The sequence below is a fragment of the Metopolophium dirhodum genome, chromosome 1 (assembly GCF_019925205.1).
Source record: "Metopolophium dirhodum isolate CAU chromosome 1, ASM1992520v1, whole genome shotgun sequence".
NCBI lineage: Eukaryota > Metazoa > Arthropoda > Insecta > Hemiptera > Aphididae > Metopolophium > Metopolophium dirhodum.
In genome coordinates, this window is record NC_083560.1 from 140,913,038 (window position 1) to 140,935,249 (window position 22,212).

At 29.8% G+C, this 22,212-nt stretch overlaps 1 pseudogene; it reads right to left on the reverse strand.

The window, feature by feature from the left end:
* Positions 1-8,335: 8,335 nt before the first annotated feature.
* LOC132932881 (uncharacterized) lies at positions 8,336-12,106 on the reverse strand (annotated as a pseudogene).
* Positions 12,107-22,212: the final 10,106 nt, after the last annotated feature.

Below are 22,212 nucleotides of genomic sequence, written 5' to 3' on the forward strand. Positions count from 1 at the left end.
TGTCTGAAGCCCGCGGTCCGCGGTCGTCCGATAATTCTTATAATAGTACACTATTTTATTTCCACTAAGTGTTTACTGTTTACGTACCTACTTCATAATTATTATACATTTTAATTTTTATAAATTATTTGTAAAATAAGTACTTTAAAATATCAACGAGAGATACAATTATTATTATTATATAGTGCCAAATCCTATGTAAATTATGCTAATAAATAATAATACGAATAGCGTGTTTAATGTTTATAGAAATTATAGCAATAATTGTGTACTAACGATCCTTATTAGTACTTACCAGTGGCGTATTTACAAACTAATTTTGGGGGGGGGGTGTCATAATAGTGAAATAATTTTATTATTATATTATTGATAATATGTTTAAAATTTGACATCTTCAATTTGGCCTTTGGGGGGGGGGGGGGGTGGAAACCCCCATCACCCCCCCCCCCCATAAATACGCCACTGGTACTTACCAGTTCCCAATCCGCTAATAATTATATATAAATACGCATTATAATTTTAACTAATATGCCTATATTATTAGTTAAAGACACACTATAAGGTATATAAAATGTATATAATATATAATATAAAAACAGTAATATTATATCATATAGGTAATATATTTTATTTTTATTGGCACAGCATCAACAAATAAGGTTATTAGCTTGCCAATAATAATATAATATTTTATTATATATTGTAAATTGTAATAGTATGATCATTATTATACTGTCGCTTTTATAATAATATGAAAACTCTTAAGAAAAGATGCCTAGTGCCTACTCTTTGTTTTCTCCCTCCAGCTCACGCGCAACAATATCGATAAAACGTACATATTTATGCAGAATCATTTTTTTAAAAATGTTTTTGAGTAATCATCATGGAGTAAAATCACCTATTAAAAAAATTATAGGGAGTAATAATATATTTTTGAGGTATGAGTGTGTATGTATATGTATGACAATATCGCTTCGCATAAATAATGTCTCAAAAAAAAGTTTTTTTTTTTTTTGTAAGTCGAATTCAAAGTCAAATAATATAAATAAAATACAACCTAGCCGATATATATATATCAAACCCTCAAAAATAATGTATTTTATAATTTTTTATTAGAGAATTACTCAAAAATCATAATAAAAAAAAAAGCGATTTTTATGTGAAAACCCGGTAAACATTTTTAAAATAAATTAGAAATAACTTTTTGATAATATTTTCTTCAGATATATTAATAATATCATTAAAACCTATATTTTGTGATAATCTTAAAATATTTTCTAGAATCATTTTCAATGCATTTTAAAAATAATTTAAAAATGATATTAAATATAATATATTTTTAAGATGTTTTTAAAATATTTTAAAGGAAATATTTTCCTTACGATGATTAAAATATATTTTTAAAATGCCATCATCATACAGAATGCTATGTGGGGTAGTGCACTAGTGAGTCGCGTAATATTATTTTTGATCCGTATGTGTTCAATAATATTATAATATACTTAAATACTAATATTCGAAGCAAATAATGCCGTATTGTAGTGTATTTGGATGTAGTAACAATAAAGGAACGCATAGATTTCCTAATCGCGATAATTCACCTGTGCGTTTTAATAAATGGACCAATGTTTGCAAGTGCAAACATTTTAAACCAACTAATAATTCTGTGATATGTTCCCATCATTTTAAAAGTCAAGATTTTGATGACTCAGACATTTTAAAACAAAAATTATTAGGAGACAAATACAAGTCAAGAGCACTCCGCTTAAAATCATGTACGGTACCAACAATATTTGTAATAAATAATGATAAAAATAGCAATGGTAGTACAACAACTAAAAAATTCCGTTCTGAAAAGATAAAAAATCAAGAAAAAAAAGATATGGTTGAGTTTAATCGCTAAAAAATCAAATATTGATTCGTATGAACATAATAAAAATGAGGAAGAGTTAAGTTGTACGGAGGATAATATAAGTGATGTAGAAGAAAACGTGTCATTTACAGATAATGATTTTTATGATGATCCCGATTTTGAGTGTGAAAATGAAGAGGAAGACTACACAGAAGAATTTGATAATGTTGAAAATACCGATATAAAATATTGTTTAGTATTTATTAATTCATTACTAACACTGTTTACAGTTTGTAATATTTGTAAAAGTAAAATAATAAATAAAAAATGGTACGCAATTGGTGCAACAATAATATGTGTAAGATCAGAATGTAGCGAAGGTCACTCATCAAAATGGTTTTCACAGCCTGTTAATAAACAATTTTCTAAGGGTTACGTACATATTGCTACATCTATACTTTTATCTGGTACTTTATTTGCTACATTTAAAGTATTTTGTTCAAGTTTAAAACTTGTAATGTTTAGTAGAACAACATACGATAAAATTATGAATAAATATTCTTACCCTCTTATTGAAAAAATATGGGAGAAAAAGAGAACAGAACAGATGAATTATGTCAAGGAAAGTGGACGGTTATGGATGCTGGAGATGGTCAGTACGATTCACCTGGTTTTTGTGCCAAATATTGTACTTACACTTTTATGGACATTAATTCTGATTGTATAGTAGATTTTCAATTAATTAAAAAAAAAATAATGCCGGGAGATTTAGAAAAAAATGCTTGTAAACAATTAATTGATAAACTAATAGGTACCGATAAATGTAAAATTGATTTATTATTAACCGACCGCCATGTAGGAATAAGGCATTTGTTGAAAACATCTTACCCAGAAATCACTCATGAATTTGATTTATGGAATTTATCTAAAAGCCTAATGAAAAAATTTAAAACTTTTAATAAAAAATACGAAGAAAATTTGGCATGAAAGCAATCCATAAGTAATCATTTATGGTGGTCGGCACAAACATGCAATGGCGATTCTGAAGTATTAGTCTCAAAATTTACATCTAAATTGAAACATGTTAAAAACGTTCATGAATGGGAAGAGGATGGAGTAAAAAAAACTTGTGAACATCCACCATTAAGCATCACAAAAAACAAAAACTATGGTTACTTCCTGATTCTAAACCTTATGAACTATTGAAAGAAATAATTTGAAACAAAAAGTTTTTGACAGATTTAAAGCAAACAAAAAATTATGTACATACAGGAAGATTAGAGTTAACATAATTTAAGGTTAAAATATGTTCCAAAACGTGTTCATTTTTCTTTTAAAGCGATGTACATAAAATCAATAATTGCTATAATTGATCATAATTCTAATTTAAATAAAAAAAAAATAGGTTTAAATTATTTATTTTCTAAACCTACTGGAAAATGGGTTACTAAAAATATTTATGAAAAAGGTACAAATAAATGGAGAGATGAAATAATTAACTCAATACTGGATCATTTAAACGGAGTCGAAATGTCACCATTGAAAACACCACTCAATGTAACTCTGCCTAAAAACATCGCACCTATTGATCGACATGCATTGGAAATAATGCGAAATTCCCATCATTCACGTTTTCTTAATATTAGTTGAATATCTTTTTTAATGTAATATATATTAATTATTAAATAACCATTTTATGTGTTTAAATTGTGTTATATTAACAAAGCATTATAATTATTATATAAAAATTCATAAATAACAATGTCGTAAGAAAAAAAAAATTAAAAAAATTATTTCACTTGTTTAAAATAATTATATTTTTATTATATATAATTTTTATACTCTGATTCACAATATTGTTAGTTATACAACTTGATTAAGCCGGTAATTTTTTTGAATTTTTGAATCCTACGTATATTCCATTTGGTTCTGGATATTCTTCTCTTATTTTCTGTACAACACATGCAGGCAAAACCACTCGGTTTCCTTTTCCCATAGCAATCCAAGAATTGACCCAAGACGTATACTGTTTATATTAATAAATCTCCACATTTTATTTTCTGGATGATGTTGACCCAATTTTTTTTTATTAATTCTATTTTTTGTTTTTAGTATTAAATTGTGTCTAGTAATATTTAGTATTTCTTTATCCAATATTAGTTTCGAAAACGATTGATGTAAAGTAATACATTTCCCTTCTTGTTCTCGTATTCCTTCTAAATTCGGTAACTCATTGCAGCATAAACACTCGATATCACTAAGCATGCCTTTACAGTATCCACAAAAACACCAATTGGAATTATTTAATCTACCTTCATAATTAACAGCCACAGAATTGTCATCATCTTCTTGTAAGTAACGGTCTATACCTTCGATGTCAGGATCAAAATTGAATGGTATTAAAGATATTATTACTATTGTTCCTTTAAGTAGTGAGTTTTATAATGTAAATTTATTAATATATTTCACTTGGTATTATATACGAAATTAAATTATATCATATAAAAATGAAACACACCATAAAACTGCGACAAAATAATGACAGTCGACGTGTCGACACTCGACATTCGACGATAATAATAATAATTTTTATACGTTTGCCTATGCCGCTCGAAAACGGCCGACGCAATGACGTGTATTATTTATAACTTTATAAGTATTTAGAAATAGTGTTAAATTTATATTATGGAAATCAAAAATATATATTTAACCAGCGATCGGCAGGCGAGAATATTATTATACGTATTCTTCATACGGTTTGCTGCGACCGCCAGCCAGTGCCGCGCGGAGACGTCCGATGCAATGACGTCACAGGTATATTTGGATTTCACCGTAACTCTGTAAATAATTTTTTTTTTCACATTCTGTTTTCATGATATTTTTTTTTATACCACTAAGTAAAAAATCCAAGCATAAAAATTTTTTTTTTTTTTTTTGAGTTTTGTATGCCTTTTTTTTTTTAATTTATAAAATATAGTTAAATAATTACATTCATTGATTTATTAAAACTTTTTTGCACTTCTATGTTAAATACTGGTCTGTAGACTTACCCTTAGAATTAAATGTAAAAATAATAATTATAACCATAGTATTACCAACCTTAATATGAGTTCTGAGGTATGCATTGGATGATTGAGATGCAGATACAATTTTCCGTTTGGGTATACATAACAAACATTTAAACGAAAGGCCAGTCTCACTTTTAGCTTTAACATCGAAAAGTTGTTGAAAAAAGAATTAATACATGACAATTTTTCAATTTGAACATCATTATTGACTGACATAGTTAACAGTAGTTGTCAGTTGATGAGTATAATTTACCTATAAGATTTTAATAACTATTAATAATATTTTATTATTTAAAGATTTAAGATTTTACTTCAGTTGAGTATTAGTAGATTTTGCTAGCTGTCGCTTCTATAATACTCTATGCCTATACTCCGACGAGAACTAGTCAAATAGACAATCGCCGAGAAATGAGAATAGACTAATCAATAATCAGTAATCAGCAATCGCAAATGATTAATGAATATTATAGTAAATACTAAATATAAATTTTTCAATATTATTTATATTTCTTATCAATTGACAGTTGTATATTATGCAGGTAGGCTGTTTTTAAATATTTGTCATTTAGTACCATAATAGTCTATTATTAAAATAAAATCAATGAATAATGATAATAGTATAATACCTAACCAACAATTGTTTCCATATCTATTTCGGTAATGTTATTTTCTAATCTCATACGTTTGCTTGTATTTATAAATTATAATTTATAAATATCTCGGACGACTTTTTGTTTTGTCCATTGGAATTGTCGTATTTACCAGTAACCAGTATATATTATTGATATAATGATATCCATTTAAAGACTATGATATGTAGTTTTAAACCTGTTTTTAGGAATTGGAGAGTTAGATAAAACAAAAATCGGATTATTCAGATACCGAGTACATCATTAAATAATAGAATTTGTGAAAATAGCCAGTCCATACAATGGATAGTATACTAATTATTACTCTTTATAGTACCTACCTATAGATTATAATATAATTTGATTATTATGAATTGATGATATTATATTATTAGAAAAATAAATTTAAGAATAAGTTTTGTCTCTTGGTTCCACATGATAAAAAAAATTTAATTAACTTAACTGTACAATTATGATTATTAACTTTAAAATTTAAGTTAAAACAATACAAAATTTAACTGAATAAGTTAATAACAAAAAAAACTAACTAGTTAAAAAATTTAACTTTTTAACTTAACTTTAACTTTTTAAAAAGTTAATGCCCACCAACTTAGTACTACCAATGGTAGAATGTATTATTTTTACCATTATTATTCTGTTGCTTTGTATTATCCCCATTTACACCCTTATTTTCGTTTTTACTAAAATTTTGACTTTCCGCATTATTCTGCAAATTTTCTATACTCATCCTAGAATTATATTCGATTTCTTCGTCAAGAGCCATTTGTATACACTCCTCCAAAGACTTAGGACTTCTTGCTTTCAGTACTATATATAAGTGATTTGGTAACCCCGTCATAAATATAATCATTGCCTGTTTTTTCGTTTGGTTTTTCACTATAGTTTCCTCAGCTTTGTTCAATCCTACGGTACTGGGTGCCATAATTTGTAATATAATTCCTCGATTCTATTCGCGAATTTTGCTACGCTTTCCCCTTCTGCCATACGTGCCGTATTTAAACCTATTGATAAAGTCCTTTCCGAAATTTTATGCTCGAATGCCCCTTTTAAAATAGTATTTTATTGCTTCCCAAGAATCTAACGTGCGATACTTAGTTACTTCCAAAGCATTTCCCGTTCATTTAGAAGTTATAATTTTTAACAATATTTGTTTGTCTATCTCTGCAATATCGTTGAGTGCTATCTCGCATGTATTTATAAATTCTGCTACGTCTTTTTTACCCTTGCAAATTGGAATCATAGAAACTGCTTTATCTAAATCCATCTTATATTTTACGTTCGCTACTCTTTTCCTAGTTATTTGTTCTTATTTAACGTGTTATACACCTGGATTAGATCTAGAACCTGATCTACCCGATAATTTTTGTTTTACACTTTTCTGAGGAGTAAGTACCTTACCCAACTCTTCTGTTTGACTTAAAGTCCTAAAATAATATTATTTTAAATTGGATTTTGTTGTAATCAAATAATTATGTTTCATAGAAATATTTTTGTTTTGTACATAGTAAGATGTGGTATTTTTAATTTTTAACTCGAAATAATCGTATTACGACCGAGACTGATTAAGTTACACATATACGGGTTGCATTTTTCATTGGTAATGTACCGAAAATGGTCGACAACTATGATGTGTTTTTCTACAATCTTTACCAAATATCTACGACTATTACGAGAAATAATATTTGTAGTTATTTATAACTCTGTCTCACTGTCTCAAACACAGTCACACACTCCCACATTGACATATATGAGTAATTTACGACTTGTTAATCTTATGGTCATACTGTAATTTTATGTTTTGCTTATAAGTTATTAGCAACTTCTAAGGCCCGATGCACACGTGCGTTTTTTGCCGCTGCGGCGCAGCAGTTGTTGAATACACACCATCATTGCGTTTTTGTTGCGGTAACCGCACGTCATCCAGTCACCCGAGACGGCCTTCAGCATGGAACCATCACTTTAGTTAGTTTTTAGTTGACATTCAGTTCCCGACTATGGAGGTTTATTACAAAAAAGGCAATTTTAGCTTACTTGGTGCACAAAAAATATGTACGGACGTATGATAGACGTTACTGGGTGCACCCATTTACAGATTCTAGATTATTAAGAGGTGAATTTTATACTACATTTAGTGATATAAGAGAAAATCCAGAAAAGTTTTTACTTATTTTCGAATGAGTGTTCGCTCATTTGACGAACTAGCAACAAAAGTATCTCCAAAGCTAATCTCTCAAGACACGTGCATGAGACTCTCTATACTACCACTAGAAATGATTGCAGTAACTGTGAGGAAGTTAATTCTATTGTTATTATTTATTTGCGTAAGTAAGTACTAAATATATATATAATATAATATATTATATAAAAGATATAAATGTAAAAAACATATTTATTTACTTTTTAAAAATATGGGGTTTAACATTACAAAATATAGGTACACGTAGGAAAAGTATAAGTAATGTACCAAATAAAATAATATTACTTTGTTAAATATTTTTAATTAATGTCAAGACTATCTTCTTCACTGACACTGTAATTGTTTCCAATTGATATACATGGAGATGTAGGATTTGAATCCATCCCATAGTTATTCGATTGAGAAAGTGGAGCAGAATATGGACCAGGTTGAGTATATCTTGGGGCCGTTGTTGTATGTAATTGGGAGTTTGATGTTGGTATGAAGCAATTTGAGGAGAGTAGTTTGATAACTGTGATGTTTGATTAGCATATAAATAATCCTGATTAATTCGTGGATAACCATAGTTTTATGGCGGTAAAGTTGCAGCCCTCATCCGTTTTATAATATTTAGTACCTCACAGCGGAATTGTATTTTCTGGTCTTCTGTTAAAATTTGCAATGGATGGCAATATGCTGTCGAAAAAAGACCTGTCTGGATTTGGTTCTGGAGCTGGTGTTGTTATAATTTGACTAGGAATAGGAGTGTTTAGATAATCTATTAAAGATGACTCTAAGTCGTGTTTGCGTTTTTTTGATGAACTGCTTTGTGTGTATGAGGGAGGTGTATCAGCTTCTTCGTTAGATTGGTTTGCTAATAATTCTGTATCCTCCTGTTCGTCGTTCCCATCAAAACTACCCTGATTATTGTTTGTGACCCCGGCTGTTATTAAAAAAGATACCTGACGATCATAAATGTAACGTCTACCTAAGTTGGAACCCTGTCCTGACGTCGTTTTGTTTTTTTTTTTTACTTTTAGTGTAATTGACTTTTATGTTTCTCCACTTTTTGATAAGTTTTTCACCTAAGAAAAATAAATGTATATAATTCGTGGGAGTATACAAGTTGAAAAAGGTGCGTAAGTGTATGTCACTCTGATGTATAGTATGTTACAAGTGGGTCACTGTATAATGGATGGTATTAAATTTGAATTCAATGATATAATATGTATTCACAATTATAGAAAAAAACCTAAAATAATTGGAAAATGAAAATTCCGTAAACAGTTCAAGATAAATCAAAATATTTAAAAAATGTTATGGTGTATAGAAAATGCTAATATCAACATTCAGTCAAAATTTCATGTATATACGGTCATTTCTTTTAGAGTTATACTAAAAACCAAAATCAATTTTGTCGAAAATCGGGTTTGCGTAAAAAATCCCGTTTTTTCCTTAATTTTTCATTTGTTTTTCACGAAGCTTTCGAAAACTACTAGGAAATTTTTACTTTTGACCCCCCAAAGTACCAACTAGATTCACTTTCCTATCAGAAAAGGTACTATTGAAGAACATTGAGGCATTTTTACTGTCCTAAAAGGTGATGAAAAAAAAAAAAAAATCAATAAATAAAATTTATTTATTATTTATTTATTTAATAATTATAATAAAAAACACACATCATTGTAAAATCAATACATTCTTTCGCTTCACTCAGAATCTAAAAATAAATGAGTATAGTTATATGAGTCGTAACTTCATTACAGGTACTTGGGAAGTGGCTGTGATCAGATAGATTTACATTTAACTTATAGGATAGGACACTCAACTATTGGAAAAATTTTGCGAAGAGTTTGCGGTGTAATATGGGAAGTACTACGATCTGAAACATTTCCTGAGCTGAAGAAAGAACAATGGAGAGATATAGCTGATGGATTTCAAAACTACAGTCAGTTTCCCAATTGCTTAGGGGCAGTCGATGGCAAACACGTTAGAATTCGTAAACCGAAGATGAGTGGGTCACTTTTTTTATAATTATAAAAATTATTTTTCAATTTTTTTGCTCGGCATCGTAGATGTAAACTACAGGTTAATTTATATTTCCGTTGGCGCTTTCGGTAAAGAATCTGATAGTACGATTTTTGAAAAGGCAAATTTTTATAAGGCACTTGAAAATAATACACTGAACATTTCAAAAAGCCCCCTTCCAGGTACTAATATAAATATTATAATATGCCGTACACATTTATTTGTGATGAAGCTTTTTCCCTTTCGTCGAACATCATGAGACCTTACAGTGGAAAAGTATTGTCTCATAAGAACAGGGTTTTTAATTACAGACTTTCCAGAGCTAGGAGGCATGTTGAAAGTGGGTTTGGTATAATGTCAGATAAATGGAAAATATTTCATAAGCCCATAAATGCTAATTTGGATTTAGCCATTCAAGTGGTAATAACATGTTGTTCACTTCATAACTATGTTAGAGTTAGAGATGGAATCAACATACAAGATGTCATGAGTGTTACAGGATTTGTTGACGCAGAACAAGATGGAGGAACAACAAGTACAACTAACCAGTAAATTCAAACGAGAAATAAGTTGGCTGATTATTTTGTTTCGGATTTTGGCAGTGTTTATTGGCAAAATAATTACATTTAAAAACTTTTTTTTAATGTTATTTTAATTAAAAAATTATAATTTATACTATATTTAAATTTGGTTGAATCAGTAAATTTAGGTATTGTCATAATATTTCAGGGAGTTTAAATTTACATGTACAATTGTTTTTATAAAATATTTTTTACTTTTTTTTAATTTAATATAATATAATATAAAATATGATGGGTAAGAGAAATATACAAAAAAATTATAATATAATAGTTGCTAATTGTATTGTTTGCGCACCGTCACGGAGCTATTGAAGTAATATCGCTAGCTGACCGTACGACACTTGCGGCGGGTAATTGTATCTGATATAACCTGTGTGTGAATAGGAGTAGGTAACACATTACGAGACTAGTTATAAAACGTACACAAATTGAAGGTGTGCGCTGGTGGCACTAAACAAACTTATTATTGCCGACACATACAATAAACAATAGCGTTATAAACGGGGGATATGATTATACTTTACAATGACCTACTAATCGGGAATGGCGATGTACAAAATAATATATAAACATAAACAATAACAGAGGTTATCTTATCTGCACAACGATGGTGATACTGTGATAGTGGCTTGGACTGACAACAGCTGACTCCTGGACACGATGATGGACGACACTGGTACCAACGGACAACAACAAGCGGGACTGGTGCACCGACCGACACACCGACGATGATGGAATTGGCACACCTGACTGGTGCGGCGCTCGCGGCGTAACGGCGTACAGCAGAGCACAGTGGGAAACCACGTGGAAACCCAAAGTCAGCCGATCGCGAACCACTATGGACCGGCGAACGGGGACGCAAATACGCAATCAACAACGCGACAAGCGAGACCGGTATAATGCACGAACGCGGTCGGTGATTATTCACACGTACGGTGATGGACGTCAAGAGGGTCCGAACACGCACTACGGTGAATGAGACTCTCGGAGTCGACGTTACTGACAACAGTACCGGACTGGCGCGTTGACACAAACGTGGAGGTCGAAACGGCCGAGCACGAACAAAACACAACAAACGAACACGCGTGGATTAACAACGGCGTGTATGCGAAAAGAACGCGGTCTCAGGACGGATACGGGCACTAGACCAACGACAAAAGATGGCGCGGGTACGAAAGAAAAACAAATCGACCGACCAAGCACGGACGTGCGGGCAAAACTGGTTGACGGCGATAGCCCCCGGCTGGAAGCGCGCCACCGTCGAGATCATGGGTGGTGGAGGGAACGGGGTTCAACTTCGCGAATGTTTAACACCCAACGCGATGTACAGCGGAGCAACAGCGCTGTTGCCCAAACAGTATAGTTCAACTAAGGATTTACTTAATTTGTCAATAACCACATGTTTATTAAGAATATTTAAAAACATCAAAGTTTCGACAGTTTTTCATAGTTACCAAATATCAATTATCATAGTATTTAGAATACTTTATAAATTTGTAACTACAAAATAATCTGAGCAGTCGAGATTTTGACGAATTTTAATAATATTGCGAATACTTACATAATATATCATTTCTTTCTTTGTCGTCCTTTTTATCAAACGATGGAAAAAAATTCAGACAGATGCTTATCCAAGCACTTCTTTTTTTGGTCCTATCGTGATAATTTTCATCAGCGATGTTCCAAATTTCTTTATGACTTTTGACTTCACCGATCAACAACTCGATGTCAACATCGTCGATTTCGGACATCTTGCGTTGAAAAATCGGACGTGTGCATAAGTCGATATACAACAATGTACTACTGAACCGGATTTGCGTGCGCGGTGCCGTTGCGGCGACGTTGTTATCTGTGGCCGACACAGAACGCAGCGGCGCCGCAAGAGTGTGTTTGTTTTTGATGATTAGAGTTTTGAGGATGCGGAGTCGTGCATTTAGGGCTAGCCTTTTAATTTTAATATGATGTGACCATGTGAGTCGACGGTCAATTGTCAGACCTAAGTATTTAGCGGATTGAGAGGAAGGGATTTGAATATTGTCTAGATATACCATAGGACAAGGAGAAAGACGAAGAGTAAAAGTTGTGTGAAGTGATTTGGATTGGTTAACTTTGATACGCCATTTTTTATACCAATCAGCCATGAGGTCAAGGTGGAGTTGAAGATTGAGGGAAGCTGTGTGAAGGTTATCACGGATAGAAATAATAGCCTTGTCATCGGCAAACTCCGCAACAGATGTGTACGGAGAGGTTGGTTGATCGGCAGCGTATATGTTGTATAATAGAGGAGAAAGGATGCCCCCCTGAGGAACACCTGCACTAATTTTTGCTAAGCCAGAAAAGGATGTGCCAACTCTGACCTGAAAGTAACGATCCGTGAGGTAGGATTTGATTAATAAGTAGTAGGTTGGATGAAAAATTAGCTTTATTTTATACAGCAGTCCCTCGTGCCACACCCTATCGAATGCTTGGGATATATCCAAGAAGACGCAGGAGCAATAACTTTTTTTTTCAAGGGAGAATGAGATAGCATCAACTAGTCTGTGTAGTTGATGTATTGATGAATGAGCGGAACGAAAACCGAATTGAGTATTTGGTAATATAGAACTGGCAGAAATGCATGGAAGAATTCGTTTAAGAATTAATCTTTCTAAAATTTTGCTGAAGAAGGGGAGGAGACTTATTGGTCGGTAGGAGGAGGACATGTCAGGAGGCTTATTAGGTTTTGGAACTAGAATTGTTACAGAGAATTTCCAAAGCATGGGAAAATATGACAATCTTAGGCACGCATTATGTATAACTGTTCTCACAGTTAATAATTAGTTCATAATAAAATTATTACGCGAACAATGCTAAGCAAATAATTGTTGTTTCAAGATAAGACTTTATTAAAAAAGTGGAAATACCTGTTTTTAATAAAAATAAAAACCTTAACATTACCTGTATTAGGTACATGAAAATATATAATTTGTACAGCATGATTAGTTTTTATAGTCTACTTTTATAGTCTACTTGACTAGGTAGTAGGTAGTAAATTATTATGAAATTATCCTTTGAATAAAAAAAATAACAATATTGTATTGAAAACATAATAGTCTTTAATTAAAAAGTAGAGATACCTCTGCATTTATAATAATAAAATAAAATAAAATCACCTGTAAATAAAAACTTAATAGTAATAATATTTTAATATTACATATTATTATGTATTTAATATTCAGTCTTCTTGACTAGTTAATAAGTTGAAAATTATCCTAAAAATAATAACATTGTATTAATAACAAAATAACATAATAGTCTATAGTTAAAAACTAGGAACACCTCTGCTTTTAAAATAAAATAAAATAAAATAAATCAACTGTATAATATAAAAACTTAATAATAATAATATTTTAATATTGCATATTATGTAGTTAATGTTCAGTCTTCTTGACTAGTAAATAAGTAAAAATTATCCTTTAAGTAACAATAAAAAAATTAGACCAATTACAATGATCTTGAAACATAATATTTATAATAATTACTAATAGTCATCAGAAACATTAAAAACATCAGAATCTTCAATATCAGACTCGTCAAGACAGTCTCTAACTGTCTCACTAGAATTCATATCATAGTACTCTGCATGAAATCTGTTAATCAATAATATTATATTATTATACATTTGTTAAACCAGTGAAAAATAGAATTAAAAATTATCTTACTTTTCTGGGATAATACCATTCTTGCACAAATCTGACAAATCTTTGAATTTGACAGATGAAATGGGTAATTTTCTTTCATAGCATTTGTTTGGCAATGTTGGTAATTGTGCAAATCTCCCTCTTTTTTTGATGACATGTAGTTTTTTGGGACATTCTTCAAATTTATAAGTTTTAAAAATCATTATATCTACATCTTCATCTTTTTTTATGAATAATAATGACCTCAATTTAGAGTTCATTACTCTTTCACCAGTTTCTGTTTTTAGAATGTTAGGAAAAAATGTAGTAGAAAACTGTTTCCAATCCAAAAAATCTGTTGATTTTAATTAAATTACTTCTAGAGATCTGGGATTTGTTCTAGGATTCCTTATTATTGGTGGCCACTAGGGGCCCATACAGTAGTTTTTTTAATAAACCGTTCAATAGTAGCATGGATGCTATCTACTGGCATATAGGTATGCCCAGGTAGTAGAAATGTCAACTTAATTTCAGTTATACATTTTAATTCAAACTTAAGGACATACATAATCATTGCAAACATTGCTTTATTCTTATTTTGGCCTGCACATGAGTCACAAAACAATGCAATAGATGTTATAGATTGGCGTTGGTCAACACTAATTAAATAATTATAAATGCATGAAACTATTTCATTGCAACCTCTATTACCTATTGTCTCACCCCACAAATAACAAAAAGCATTTTGATTTCTACTTTCATAAATGGTTAAATTATAGGTACTAAATTTCCGACTATAATATAAGTTCATATTATCACCCTTGGGAGTATTTAAAACTTTTTGTAAGTCGAAGCTGACACATATAGTATTGTCTAATGGTTTTTGATATTTTAGAAACATAGCTTTACAGTCTTCTTTGTCATTTATATGTTTTTGATGATTTATGATTGATTCATCTTGTGAACTATCTCCATTCAAATTAATAATATTATCAAATTTAGAACATGTACGACATTTATCCTTTTTAGGTAAATGAAAACCTATATTATATTCTTCTGTGAATACTTTTCTAAAAAAAAATTTAGAAACAGGTATATAATTGTTTATTTTGCAATAATCTTTATAAATGGCATAAAGTCGAAGAATATTCATAAACTCTGCTGGTAAGTACTTTTTGGTGGTCGATGCTCGGCAATAATGAGAAGGAACAGCAGGTAGATTTTTAATAAATTCATGAAGTTTAGAAACTGTTATTTCATTTATTTTATTCTTGGGAATAACTTTTCCACGACCATCACTGAGTGCTGTGGCAACTGGTGAAGAATTCTTAATAGTATAAAGCAAAAAATTTTGCTTTATATCTAATGTTGTTAATAAATACTGCTGACAAACTTGATATTTTTCACCCATGTATGAAGTATAATAATGTCTTTTTAATATTAATTTTAAGTTAATCATTTTTTAGAATCTGAGTAAAATAAAGAACGTATTAATTTATAGGCACAAAGTATTTGACTTAAGCTCTATTTTTTTTATAGCTATTGTAAGCAAAACTTATGAACAACCTTGTACTAAATTTTCGATTCTTAGCTATGAATACAAAAAAATGTATACATTTTGAAGTACAAAATAATTTGCAAATATTCGTGTTTTTAAGCATTTTGAGAGTTATTACCCATACATTATAAAGTTTTCAAAACACTGACTAGTTTTGAGATTCATTAATTAATAAAAATACAACAATACAATTAGAGAAGTACTTACCTTATAGTGACGGACAATCTTTCTGCTGGCGACACTGGGATACGAAAAATGTTCTGACGCTTCAAAGAATCTTCTAGTTTTGCAAGCAGCTCGTCAAAACTTTTAATAGACATTCGGAAGTAATCAAAAAATTTTGACTCATGTTCTCGTAATTTTGAAAACAGAGTACAGAATTCACCTTCAATTGGTCGGTCTACAATAACCGGGTGGACATGATATCTTCTACGTCTTTTTTTATTTTTTCTTAATTGTTTGCGTAAATAATACGCACATATCATAGAATTTACTAGGTATGGATTCATAATTCCAAAAGTTTAAGTTTAAAAAAGTATTTCAAAAAATTGATTTATAACTTTATAACATACACAATATGACCGACACAGTTGCCGATCAGCTATGTACTAAACGCTTTGTCACGACCGGCGGTCAGCGCGTACCTTCGGCGCCGACGGTACGCGCTGACCGTCGGTCGAGCACTAAATCCAGCCTAAGGCTCCGCTGTCCGTCCGTCTATCACCAGGCTGTATCTCATGAACCATAGAAGTTAGAAAGTTGAAATTTTCACCGATTATGTATTTCTGTTGCCGCTATTACAACAATTAATACTAAACATCCTAGAGTATAATATAATATAAGCAGTGTTGCCAACATGTTTATAGCTGATGATGGTACGGAACCCTTTGAGCGCGAGTCCGACTCGCATTTGGACGGTTTTTTAATTAGATTTAGATTTTTTTCATTAATTTTAAATTTTTTATTCAAATTAGTTTTTTTATTTTTATCGATATCAATAACACAGTTATTCGTTTATAATTTGAATGTATGATTGTATGTTGATGTGTCTTTAAAAATTTAAAGCACTGTTGAAGTATTAGGGCAGTATGGCACTATGATTGTTCCAGGCTCGATCAGAAATAAATTGAGGCTATGGTGTACGCCTATGGTATACATTATAATATAAAGTATTCTTTATAAGTAGGTACACTCACTGTTTCTCAAAGAACAAAAAAAATATTGTGGACCAACCTTAAATGCATTCGTTTAGAAGTTTGGAAACAAAAAATAGTGTATATTTTGCATGTACAAAAAAATAATTATAAATATATAAACTTGAATAAAAATTACAAAACATAAACGTTATAATTCATGTTAGTTTATAATATCATAAGTCCAAAATGGTAGGACTTATGCTGGGGACTAGGCCCTCCAAACTTGTTTCCTGATTAAGTTAGTAAAAATGAGGCCTCAAATTGTTTCAAGTAGGTTGCTTAAAGTTGCGAGTATTGTAATATGAAATCAAGTATAACAATTTTCTGATAATATGCTTAAAAAATGGGGTGCTCACTCCTACACTATAAGTCATAATTGAAACATGATATTTACTTCAACAAATTCACAATTATTATGTTATCATGTGTAACTTTATAAATTACAATTTACAACACTTATTATGTGTTATATTTTTTGACTTAAGAATTAAAAATAGGTGGCTAATAATAAATTAAAGGTTGATTCTATTAAACTTTTTTAATCTATAATATGAGTAACATAAAAACTGTATTGTTACATAAATGTAGTTTATATTAATAACAAAAAAACAAGTCTTGAACAAAATAAAAATTTAAAATAAGTAGATCGGTACATACTTTGAAATTATAAAAATATTATGAAACGTATAAGATTAAAAATGACATTAGTTTTCAAATAATATAATGCTTAATATCTATATAAACTATATATGTATATAATATAATTTAAAATAAAAATTAATAAATATAATAAATTATTACAAAAATTGTTAATTAGGTAGTTGAGAGTTGGGACTTGAGACAAATAAAAAAAATTAAATAAATAACATTATTGTTTGTTATTCTAATATATACATTAACATATGGGGATTTAGAATTTCATTTTCTGATGTTGCAATCTTTATTTTTTGGGATAGATCATTATGAATCTCCCAAACATTTTTTGAAATTCTTCGTAGGTATGTATGCTATGTAATGTCCCGCAACAAAACGAACGACAGCTAATAAATGATACCTATGAAATAATAATAGTAATTAGTCAAAAAGATTTTCAAATAAAGTAAGTCTTAATATACGAAAAATATTTACTTTTCATTCAATACTTTAGGAAAGTCTTTTAGTGTAGTCAACCTAACCTAACCTAACCTAACCGAATATTCGGTCTCTATAAAGAGATGTTGATTCAGTACTCTGGTTGAAAATTTTGTTCCTTGACAATAAAAACACACAGATTGCTTAACTTTCAAATAATTTTGTATCATCTCTTCAAGTTTATTATTTGTATTTTTTTTTGTTGATAATATGATTGTTGGTGATGGTTTTGTACTTTCTTCACAGTTTTCGCATCTAATATGTTCAACTGCACTAGGTACATCTTGTAAATAGCATTCGACAATTTTGGTTACATTACATTCACAGTCTATTGTGTGCACCTTTGGGCACAATAGCGATTCTTCAAAATGTTTTTTTTAATAACTCAGCTCGAGCATTATACAACGTTTTTATACCACCATTAGAAGCCAATTTCTTAGAGAATAATAATAACTCATTATTCTGATTTGATATATAATCTCTATACGTAGGATAATCATTATAAGCAACACTCAAACCTACAACAATTGCATCAAAAGGACATGTGTTTGTTACAACATATACATGCCCTTTTATTTTACACTGGTTAGAAATATTACCATTTAATAACAATGTTTTTTTGTGTGAGCGCATTCTTGAGCTGTTCAAAATTCTGTCAATTTCAGGGCATGAATTAGTATACTTAAAATTCTTTTGTTTTTGTTTGTTTGAAGTGGTCCTGTAGGGTTATTTTTAAGGCCTTTCCACGTTTCTTCTTTCAAGAAAGTATCACAACTGTCACTTGAAAATGAAGAAGAATTGTCCATGACAGATTCCGATCTACAAATAGTAGGACTATTTAACACATCTGTAGATTCTATTAGCATTGGGACATTTGTATTTAATTTTTCTAATGAAGATTGATTAATGCTTGACATATCAGTTTCAAAATATATAGGATCATCAATTTTATAATCAGTAATCAAATTTTGCTTGATTCCCTGAGGACTAGACATTTTCATACAACTACTACTAGATAGTTGATTACTTTTCGCCAATTTTATGGAGCTCTCAAGGCTAATCAAATGTGTTATTACAAATCTATCCGCCTGCAATGGTTTAGAATTATGCTTTAAAATATTATTTTTGAGCTCAGCAAAATTGCTCTCAACGGAAGCTGATGTGGCTGTATTATATGGTGATTTGAAAAACTGCCTCATTACATTAGACCATAATGGAAAGAGCTTACATGTTCTCACAATATTTTTAGAAAAATCCGGTACATAATAAGCGTTTAGGCGATCCCCAGGTATTGAAGAATTTGTTCTACTTTTTTCTACAACGTGTTGTAGAAACTCATCGACATTTGAATGACTCAAGTCGTCGATAATTTCATTATTTTCTAATTCATTATCTGAATTTGTGTCTAGTAAAGTTTCTTCATATTTATTTGGATAATCTGTACCTATTAATAAAATAAATAAATTAGTTGGTAATAACAAGTAAACAAATGTACAGGTATCATTATTAGACACCTATATTATAGGTAGGTATTTGTATTATAAATTATAATATTTAAAAATGTAGAATAGTTGGCTTAAAATTTGTTTGGTGACACACAGAAATCAAATTTAAAATTTAATTTTAATATTCAACACAATAATGCTAGTTGTTCATTCTATTCTTCAAACATACGAGATAAGTATATATATAAAAAAAATGTTTTAGATTAGTGTTGCATACACGTAAGAAGTTAAATTACTTGCATATTTGTGTTTTAGTTTTGGGTGACTATAAAATCCCATGATTGTCAACAATTACATAAAATCAACAACATATTAACTTTTAATTATTATGTTTGCAAAATATATACTTATTACATTTATTACCTTTGATTCTTTCAAGTAAACGAATTCTTGCAACTTCAGATGAACTGTTTAATTGTGAATTCACTAGTTGTCCATCATATTGACCAGAGGCCACAGTTAAAATATCAACTAATGTATATTGAAAATCAAACAAATCTTCAGCCTTGATTAATAAAACTGTGCATCTAAAAAAATTACATGGTAATCAAATTAACTAAAAATAAATTAAGTAGCTTTTCAATAGTGGTACCTAATTGACGTATAATTATATAATTATAATTTATAATATTGATTCAAAATAAAACTATCATAAATAGTAGGACTGTGAATTTAGAATACTATAAAACCTTAACAATTATTTTTAAATGCACTAAAAAATCAAAATGTTTAAAATATAAGAAAATATTATGTTTTAATAAACAGAAAAATAAGTATAGTAATAAAGTATGCTCCTATACATTTATTATAAATACAAATTAATTTGATTTAGTAGTTGTGTATTATACTTTATAAATAGGTAATAATAAATTATTTAAAGTATTTTTAGTATTTTTAATTTCAAGATGCTTGCTGTAGTTTAAGTTGCTTATTTATTATTATTATTTTTTTTTTATAATAAATGCAAGAATATAATATTATGCTAAAAGTATAGTAACATTTAATTATTATTATTAAAATTAGTTACTTATATTATGTTCAATTTTTTTGATTCATAATAATATGATCAATATAATTAATATATAAATATAATTGAAAGTTAGTTGAAAGTATACAATTTTTTACCTGACAAAGAATTGTTTTAGATGTTGTGATTTTATCCCCTGCCAACATTTCCAACGACAAACAAGTTTGATTAAATGAGCTATGTCGATTCTCATATAACATTGCAATTGATGACTTGCTGAAGATTTTCCATGCAGTAAAATGTCCAAATATGTGTTTACATAGAAATTCACAGTTATGCCTCCACAAAATGCACGTGCTATCGCACCTAAAAGAGCCATTGAACAGTCAGTGACGGTTTCTTGTGGAGCTAAAACTCCATCGTTCAACCATGATTGCAGCCATGAATAGATTGTAAATGTATTTTGTTTTTCACTTATCATTTGCAATACAGAAACTTGATATTCATCACTGGATAAAACACCTTCGTACAAAAATATATGGCTGGACAGAATGTTTTGTGTAGTCCGCTTGATTTTTTTTACAATACTTCCAGTTGCATCAATAGTTAATCGGACATATGATTTTCTAATACATTTATAAAAAACTAATTGACATGGCGTCCAGTAATGGACAATTAAAGGGTCGGCTGAAATTAAATGAATCGAACTAGCATATTTGGTATATTTAAACTGTATGAGGGACATTATTGGGCATTTAATTGTGATTCCCAATGCTTTATCATTCTCCTCTTGCTTACATTTCCGAAGAACAGTTTTTTTGTAAATATTTGCTGGAACTTTATCTCCATAGTTAAGTGATTCTACTGCTTTTCGTTTCCAATAACTTGCACACTCATTAAAAAGTTCTTGTCCTACCTCACGACGTTTAACACCATTTAATGGTCTTTTGGACTTATGAATTTCATTTATTTTCATCCCTTGAACAATCACATTTACAATTAATGCCATAGCTTCTTTTGGTTTTTCATTTACCCATCCAAAAACAGAAGCTTGGCAGTCTTTACATTTTCCAGAGAATGACAAATAATGTTTTACTCCATCTTTATTGTCGTTATGTACACGACAACGTTTATAAATAATGTTACATGGAATACAACAATGTTTTATAAACCAATCATTAATTATATTGGTTCACACACCTTGCTTCAAAACTGTATAATTTTTTTTATTATTTTTTTTACCATATTTAACATTTATTGGATTCATATTAATGTACTCTCGGTATGGTATATCATATTTAAAAAGTTTCTTATCTTCATCTATCGACCCATCTGATTCTTCATCGGTTATTGAATCAGTATCATCTTCATAACATATTCCTCTATGTTCAGTCAATGTTCTAATGTTACTCTTACCTCTTAATAATGTTTGCCATGAATGGCGATCATGGTATAAACTAATATATAAAGCTTTTGCAGACATTTTTGAATTTAGTTCTTCACTAATGTTTACCCATAATTTATTTGAGTAGTGAATTAAGTTACCATCAGTATCAAACAACTTGTTTGCATATAATTCCAATTTTGACAACACTAGTTTTGGGTCAACAGAAGGGCGTCTACCAACATGCAACTAAAAAAAAATCATAAAAGTCAATAATTATAACCAATTACCTATACCTAAAAACAATATTTTTTATTCTCCTATACAACCAAGGTAAATTCTAAAAAAAATCATCATTTTTAAACTGAATAAAATATTTGTAAATGCTAAAACATTTGGAATTTTGGGTTCTTTTAAAAATTATGCTATAGGTACATTGTGTAAGTTTTACCAAGTA